A 9,138-nucleotide genomic window follows, 5' to 3' on the forward strand; every position below is an offset into this window, starting at 1 on the left:
CCGCCCCATGACGTCACCGCCGCCTCGCCCCGCCCAGGCCCCGCCCAGGCCCCGCCGCCTCGCCCCCAACCAGCCCCCGGCACACCTTCCGGCAAGCCCCGCCCACTGCTGCTCAGTGCCCCGAACGCCCTCGCTGATGTCACTCGGCTCTGGCCCAGGCTCTCCGGCCAAGGACAAGCCCCTGCCGCTGACGCCACAGGGCCAAGATCGGGGCCCGGCCAATAAGAGTGCGGTCACGGACAGGTGTGTCCCTGGGCGGGAAGCGGTCGGCTCCTGCAAAATTCGCGAACTCAGCGGAACAAGCGAACGCACACGTAGGCTAGCGGATGGTGGCTGTCTTCACACAGAGGCACGCCGGGCAGATGCCTATTTTACGGAACGGTTGGCTGGGCTGGGCTTGGCCCAACCCCACGTGAGTGCCTTGCGGAGACCAAGCTGGCGTCCCTTGGCTCCGTTTCGTATCAGAGCTCAAAGTCCAGGAAACGTACTTATCCCACTTTGGGCGTCGAAGGCTAGGAGATCAAACTTAGATTAGAGCTCTCCCAGCCGGGCGTGTTAATAGTAACCCACCTATTTTAGATGGGAAGGTTAGGATTTACAAAGTACCTTCCAGGAGTTTTAAATTCTTTACCTGAATAACTGGAGCACTGGTTATTAAAAACCAAACATAGCAACATATCTGGACTACTTCTAAATTTCAGCGAGGCTAAAGAGCTGAAAGTAACTGCTTAAAGTTTTAATAATAATAATATTTTAATAATAATAACCAACTAAAGTTCTAAGAACTTTTAGCCCTCTAACAATTCCATAAAGTAGGGACTATTTTAAAGACGAGATTACAGGATCAGAGAAGATAATTTACTTTTCCAAAGTCAGGTAGCTTGTAAGTTGGTAGAGCTATGTGACTCTAGATTCCAAGTTCTTATCCATGACTAGTGTCTTGCAGGAATGGCTTGCAGGAATCTGGACGTTAGTCCTACCAAAAATAAATTTTTAGGTGCTTCCCTGGTGGCGCAGCGGTTAAGAATCTGCCTGCCAATGCAGGAGACACGGGTTCGAGCCCTGGTCCGGGAAGACCCCACGTGTCGCGGAGCAGCTAAGACCGTGCGCCACAACTACTGAGCCTGTGCTCTAGAACCCGCGAGCCACAGCTACTGAGTCCGCGTGCCGCAACTACTGAAGCCCGTGCTCCGCAACAAGAGAAGCCACCGCAATGAGAAGCCCGCGCACCGCTAAGAATAGCTCCCGCTCACCACAACTAGAGAAAGCCCGCCCGCAGCAACGAAGACCCAACGCAGCCAAAACTAAAATAAATAAATTTATTTTCTTAAGTTATTAAAGATAATATTCTGAAATTACATAAAAGAATGAATTTTTAGAAATTTACTTTAAAACTTGTAGTACTCTTATTATAGCATAGTTTTAGGACCCTTCCTCAGGTCCAAACCAGCTGATTCTGTTTTTCTTCTTCCTTTATAGGACGACCTAGAGATTCTGCCTCTTTAATTCAGTGGCTGCCGACACATACTCTATCCCTTGATAGGTTGCTGGGAGTGTGTGTTGGGGGTGAGGGTGGTGAGTAGATAAGACCTGATTATGGTGTTGGGCGAGTTCCCTGGGGTAAATACTCCCCCACAGCTACCATTTCAAGTTACCATAGTGATGTCACTGAACATGGAGCTGGGAAACGGTGCTCACTATATAATGTTTCCACCATACATATACAATCAACATAAATAACCTCAAGAGCATAAAAAATAGTAAGACACAGTAAAATAATTAGGCATAAAGTTTTGAGTGTATATTATCTTTGTTTTTAACATAATTTACTTGTAAGTTTATATAATTTGACTTTTAATGATGGTAGTGTTTAACAACTGGCTTGCAAAATTCCTGAAAATTTAACAGTAGGGTTTTGCAGGTGGCTAAAAGCAGGTTCCAGCACAACACTGTTTACTGCAAATCCAAGGGAACTCAGAAAGGACTAAATTGCAAATTCTCAAAGGCAGGAACCATGACTTTTTCGGTTCATCGTTTGGTCCTTTCCTGAGTACAGCGCTTGGCACATAGCAGGAGCTTGGTAAATAATAAACAAACCTTCCAGATTCTTATGAAACCCTTACTCATGGTCCTTGGTCTATGGCTCTGATATGGTAAGTGGAAATTCCCAAAGATTTCTTTTGGGACTTCTGCTTTTACATACTAAAGGGCTGAGCTCATTGACCACACCTTTTGACAAAATTTAGAGCCTCTTAATTTAAGATATTCATTCATTCATTTATTGTCAATATTTAACGTGCAAAACATTGTTCTATGTGCTGCTGATAAAGATGAAGACAGATAATATCTCATCACTCCCAGTACTTACATCCTAGTGGGGAAAACAGTCAAGTAGATACATAATTTCAGATGGCAGTAAATTCTATGGAGAAAATTATGCAGGGTAATGGGACAGGACATGATGTTTTAGAGAGGGGTGTCGAGAAAGGCCTCTCCAAACTGACATTTGAGCCAAAGACCTGAATGACGAGAAGGAGCTGCCATAACAAGTTCTAGGGAAAGAGCCTTCCAGGCTTACGGGAACAGCAAGATCAAAAACCCCGAAGTTGAAACCTGCTTGTGGGTCAGAGGAAGAACAAGAATGCCCGTATAGCCCAAACGTGCAGAGCAGAGGAAGCACGGTGACTTGGGTCAGACTGGTAGGTGGGGGGTCAGGTCTCAGGGGTAGCGTTGGAGAGCATAAACTTCAGAAGACTTTTTTACACAAAGGGTTAATGGTCCTGAGTCTGCATTAGGGAGTTGGGAAAATGTGGTCCCTTCTTTCTCACGTTTCCATCCTGGAGCTGAGAGAATTAACATAACAACCCTAGAATACGGTTAAAGTAAGGAAGCAAAGGATGAGTTCTATGGAGGGTAAAACTTAGGAGTCTGCTTACCATGCAATGGAGATTCCTGGGTTCAGTAGAGAGGCGGGAGTGAAGGGACTAGAGGGGGCATAAGAGTAAGTGACTGGTTTCATTGCCTGCCCAACCAGCAGCCCTGTGTGGAGGCAGGTGCCTGAGCCCCTCACATACTCATCACTCCCCCTCCCCCTCCCCCTACCACCACCACCACAACACAGAGGGGTTTTTATCTGGGGCCCCGATCAGTGATGGAGGAGTGAAAGCAGACCAATGGATGCCATCAAGGACCAAATGAAATTTAGGTGTGAAATCTCTTTTAGTGCCAGCAGAGACTGGGGCTGCCGAAGACACAGAACACTTTGTCCTTTGTTCAGGTTCCAAACTGAAAACGAGCTTCGAGCCCTTTGCACTTCACTGTTCTTTCTATTGGGAACCTTACGTCTTCTCCCTCCCTCCCTTCCCTTCCTTAATTTCTTCTCATTCTTCAGGTTTTCATTTTGAAGTCACTTCTTCAGAGAAGCCTCTCCAGACCTTCCAAAGCTGAGTTAGTCATAATAGTACTTGCTAACATTACTGAATGATTACTATATACTAGATACCTGCTCAACACTTTGCAAGTGTTAATTAAATTCTCATCGCAAGGCAGTGAGGTAGGCACTGGTATTATCTCCATTTACGATATGGTAACCAAGACCTGGTAAGGCTAAGTCATTTGCTCAAGGTCACAGAGTAAGGAGTCAAAAGCAGAATCCAAAACCAAGTCAGATCAAGGGTATTAATTACCCCTCCCATGGTTCACTTAATCCTCTGATTTACAATTGCCTATTTAGAGGATTATTTCTTTCTCCTGGAGAGCAGCTTGTTTGAGAGCCTGAATGGTGTCTTACTATCATTTAACACAGTGCTACATGAAGGGTGTTCAATAAGTTTGTATTGAATAAATAGATATTAAATGACATGTGTCTTTTAAAATTGAAGTATAATTAATTTACAATATTGTGTTAGTTTCTGGTGTACAGCAAAGTGATTCAGTTATATATATGTATTCTTTTCCATTATAGGTTATTACAAGATATTGAATACAGTTCCCTATGCTATCCAGGAGGACCTTGTTTATCTTAACTGTCCTTGAAAAGAAGTCATGTCTCTTTATGCTCTGAAAGTTCTGAGGATGGAATTACCACTCTTATATGGGACAGGGAAGATTTCATGCAATTGGCGTTCAAGCCGAGCCTTAAGGATTTTCCAGGAGGAATCTGTAGGGTGTCTGGGGCATGGTGAGAATAGTGATTTCAGCTAAGAGGCATGAACTTGAGTGATGGAAGTGGAGGGAGACAGTCAATAAATATTTGGGCGCCCACTATTTGTCAGATAGTGTTTTAGGATCTGGGGGTACAGTGTTAGAATCCAAGCTCTCCTTGAGACAGAGAATTGTAGGTACTGATATGCATGATAAATGAAATACGTGTGAAAAATAAGGTAATGTGGTAGAGAGTATGTATGGGGGAGAACTTTGTTTAACTAGTGCAGTCAGGGAGATGAGGGACAGATGTTGAAAGTACTGCACAACTGGAATAGATGGTACTTAGCTACAGATTAGGGAGGGAAACAGGAGAGATTTTAAGCCTGGGCGAGGAGGAACATGGTGGTACTAGAGTAATATTGATACATATAATATAGAGTAATAGAATGGTGGTACTAGAGTAATAGTTCTGAAAAGATGAATAGCCCACCAAGGTAGTAAGAAAATTACTTTAAACTAATAATATCTGATTATCAGCCATAAAAAGAACATTAAAAAAAAAAGAAACTTAATCAGAGCCTCCTGAAAATACAGCTGCCATTGACTCCCACCAGCCCACCCCACTGAGGGATTTTCCTGATTGGGAAATGACTGACTTTTAACACCAAAAAGGGAACCAGCTGCCTATTAGCGTCAAAAAGCCCAACAGAACTTTCCATACTTTGACGTATGAAGCCCTAACCCCCCTCTCCTTTTGTTAAGCTGGTGTATATGGCTTTACTTTGGCTATTCAGCGAGTTACTCATCACTGAGCAACTTTCTTTTCTCCTGTTACTCTATTGTCAGTTACTTCGCAAGCCCCCACTCACTTGAACCTAAAATGACAGAGGAAAAGATTTCCTTCCAACAGTTTTCAAGTCTGGCAGCTGTTAAAAAGAACCTATGGACCTTTCTAAGAAACACTCAAGTCCATATCCTCCCTCCGCTACCACCCATTATTTATCAGGGATGGATCCAGGCAACAGTTTTAAAACCTCCCCAGGTGGCTCTAATATGCAGTCAGGGTAGAGAATGCAGTATGAAGAGTTAGATCTTTCAGAGCTTCTCAGACTTTAATGTGCAAGCAAATCACCTGAAACTCTTGTTAAGCTCAGTAGGTCTGCTGTGAGACCCAAGAATCTGCATTTCTCACAAGCTCCTAGGTGATGCCCATGCTGCTGGTCTACCTACCACACTTTGAATGGTAAGTCTTTAACCAGCCTTCTTTCACTTTTCATTTTAAATCTTCAGAATCATATTCACATGAAGGTAACTTACTTCCTAGGCTACACAGTTGTGGCTTCATCAAAATCACTTAAAGAAGTCGTTGCTACCCATCACTTGAAACTGAGCTGAGAATATAATGATCTAACTGAACCTGTTTCTCAAGCCTATGTCCGTCAAACTAGATCCATCATTTTAACTAAACTTTCCCACGTTTGGTTTATTCCATTAAGAAAAACTTCAGTGTACAAGGATATAAAGTCTCTTGATATTTCAAGGGCAGAGAAACCTCCCACAAAAAAGCCAGTGGTTCGTTGATTTAAATTGAAAACATTAAGCTTTACTATCCTAAAATGGCACAAGATGGGGATATGACTCCAAGAAAAAAACCCTCTGCTTTCTGTGCTGTATCTGTTTCTGTAGGTTTCCTTCTATTTCTATGTGTCTATTTTTCCTTTCTTCTCTAGTTGTTTATTTTTTCCACTATCATTCTTCCTTATATGAAATAGTTACTAGCCATTTTCACTGGGTGGGAAAACAAGAGGGTGATATGAAGTAAATTATGGTAGATTAACAGGCTGGAACACTATGTAGCTATTTTATTTTATTTTTCTTTCTCTTTTTAACATCTTTATTGGAGTATAATTGCTTTACAATGGTGTGTTAGTTTCTGCTCTATAACAAAGTGAATCAGCTATAAATATACACTATGTAGCTATTTCAAATGTATTTATAAAATCTATAGAAATATGGAAAATGTCTGCCAAAACATTAATTTTTGTTAAATTAATTACACTGAGGTGATCCTAATACCTTTGCTGCCTACATAAGCAAACCAAAACCTATAAATGCCTCAAAGTTAAGAAATCTAAACTTAAGGGCAACCAATCACAAATGGCCAATCAGGCATTCCAAATACTACAACCTTATGCTAAAGCTAATCAGATGATTTCCTTGCTTTGCTTCTACCTTTTCTCTATAAAAGTCTTTCCCCTAGCTCCTGTCAGTGGAATGAGAGTTCTTACCCACTTCTGGTTTGGTGCTGCCCAATTTGAATTGATTTTTTTCTCAGATAAACTCTTAACATTTTTTAAATGCCTCAGTTTATATTTTAACATTACAAAATGGTTTATATACTATCACTACAATAATTTTTAAAAGTGCAGAAACTAAGAAAATGATGGAAAAGTAATATGTAAAACTGAACGGTCTTTAGGGCTTGTGTAATTTTTTTCTCATTCACATTTTCTTTTCTTTTTTAAAAAAAATATTTATTTATTTATTTGGCTGCATTGGGTCTTACTTGCAGCACGTGGGCTCTTCGTTGTGGCACGCAGGCTTCTCTAGTTTTGACGTATGGGCTCCAGAGCACGCAGGCTCAGTAGTTGCAGCGCACAGGCTCTCTAGTTGTGGTGCGTGGGCTCCAGAGCGTACAGGCTCAGTAGTTGTGGCACACGGGCTTGGTTGCCCCACTGCATGTGGGATCTTAGTTCCCCAACAAGGGATCGAACCTCTGTCCCCTGCATTGGAAGGAAGATTCTTAACCACTGGACCACCAGGGAAGTCCCCACAAATTTTCTGTATTGCATCATCTTCTCAACAATTAAAAACATTAAAACAAAAGGACTTAAATGCTTGGGAAATGAAGATTTGTTTAGGTGACATGATTATGGGTGTATTTTCTTTCATAAAATTTCAGTTTGATGTTGTTGGGAAAATAATAAACATATCTTATTAAAAATGGACAGGTAATAAAATTTTAAAAATATATATTATTTATAAGAGTATAAAAAAAAACCAAATACCTAGAAATAAGTGTAATGAAAGATGCACAAGGAGATTGCTGAGAGGAACTAGAGAAGACCTAAATAAATGGTGACATATACCAGGTCATGGGCTAGAAGACAACATCAATAAGATGTTAAAAATAAATAAGCTACGAGGATATGTTGTACAGCACAGGGAATATAGGCAATACTTTATAATAACTATAATGGAGTATAATCTTGAAATACCATGAATCACTAAGTTGTACACCTGAAACTTACATATTGTAAATCAACTATACCTCAGTTTAAAAAAAAAAAGTCAATTCTCGCTAAATTGATTGACAGACTCAATGCAACCCAAGCAGGATTTCTGGTGAAAATACAAAGAACCTAGAACAGCCAACACAGTCTTGAAGTAAAATATCAAAGCTGGAAGACTTAACACTATGAGAAATCAAAACCTACTATAAAGACAGGTTGATGTTGGCACAAGGAAAGACAAAAGAGAGCAACAGAACATAACAGAGTCTGGAAACAGACCGATGCAGAGGTTGTCACCTAGTTTACAATAAAGGCACCACTGCCATCAGTGGAGAAAAGATGTTCTTTTTGACAAATGTTGTAGGGGAAAAAAAAAGAGCCTTGACCCTAATCTCATATTAAACAAAGTATTAAAAATGGATCATAGGCATAAATATGAAAGGTAAAACAATAAAGCTTCTAGGAAAAAAAAAGGAATCGAATATTTTCATGAACTTGAGGCAGGCAAAGTTTCTTAAACAAAACATACAACAGCACTAACCATAAAGGAAAATATTGCTAACTTAGACTTCATTACAATTAAAACCTCTGTTCATCAAAAGACACCATTTAAGAATATGAAAAAGTAAGGCATAGACTATATTTTACTGCATGGATGATAACCCCTCAATAAAAAATTGTTTTATATGGACAGATAAAGAAAACTCTGCTTCTGAAAGATGGGGTTGTCTACTGAAAAAAAATGCACAACCCAAAAGTTGAGAATTATGTTTTATTTGCTGGCTTACTAAAGACTTCAGCCTGGGAGACAGCCTCTCAGAAGCTCTGAGGGACTGCTCCAAAGAGGTAAGGGAGGAGCCAGGATATATAGGAGTTTTTGCAACAAACAAACAAAAACAAAAAAACCCAAGTAGTCAAAACACAAAAAGATTACTGCTAATTAAGGAAAAACCAGGCATCTCAAGTTAATGAATTTAGCACTTTTCTATGTATGGGAAGATGCAAGAGTCTGGGCTTAATGAAATTATTCCTTTGATATGCACCTTAACTACCTAGGGCCAGTACCCTAGTTTTTCCTCCATCCTGAGTTCCCCTCTGTGCACGACTAGGGGCATAGCTGCAGTGACTGATGTCTTTTCTTAAAAAATTAATTTACTTAATTTATTTATTTTTGGCTGCATTAAGACTTTGTTGCTGTGCGTGGGCTTCCTCTAGTTGTGGCGAGCGGGGGCTACTCTTCGTTGTGGTGCGTAGGCTTACTCATTGCGGTGGCTTGTCTTGTTGCAGAGCACGGGCTCTAGGCGCGAGGGCTTCAGTAGTTGTGGCATGCAGGCTCAGTAGTTGTGACTCACGGGCTTAGTTGCTCCATGGCATGTGGGATCTTCCCGGACCAGGGCTCAAACCTGTGTCCCCGGCATTGGGAGGTGGATTCTTAACCACTGCGCCACCAGGGAAGCCCAGTGACTGATGTCTTGATGGCCTCAACATCCTTTGTTTACTGAAATGTCAAGTGACATTCTTTGTCCACAGGGCAGACATACCTTTCCCTATCCTTCCCATTAAGAACAGCTAAAGGGCTTCCCTGGTGGCGCAGTGGTTGAGAGTCCACCCGCCGATGCAGGGGACACGGGTTCGTGCCCCGGTCCAGGAAGATCCTACATGCCGCGGAGCGGCTGGGCCCGTGAGCCATGGCCGCTGA

Source organism: Delphinus delphis, chromosome 2 (assembly GCF_949987515.2).
Source record: "Delphinus delphis chromosome 2, mDelDel1.2, whole genome shotgun sequence".
NCBI lineage: Eukaryota > Metazoa > Chordata > Mammalia > Artiodactyla > Delphinidae > Delphinus > Delphinus delphis.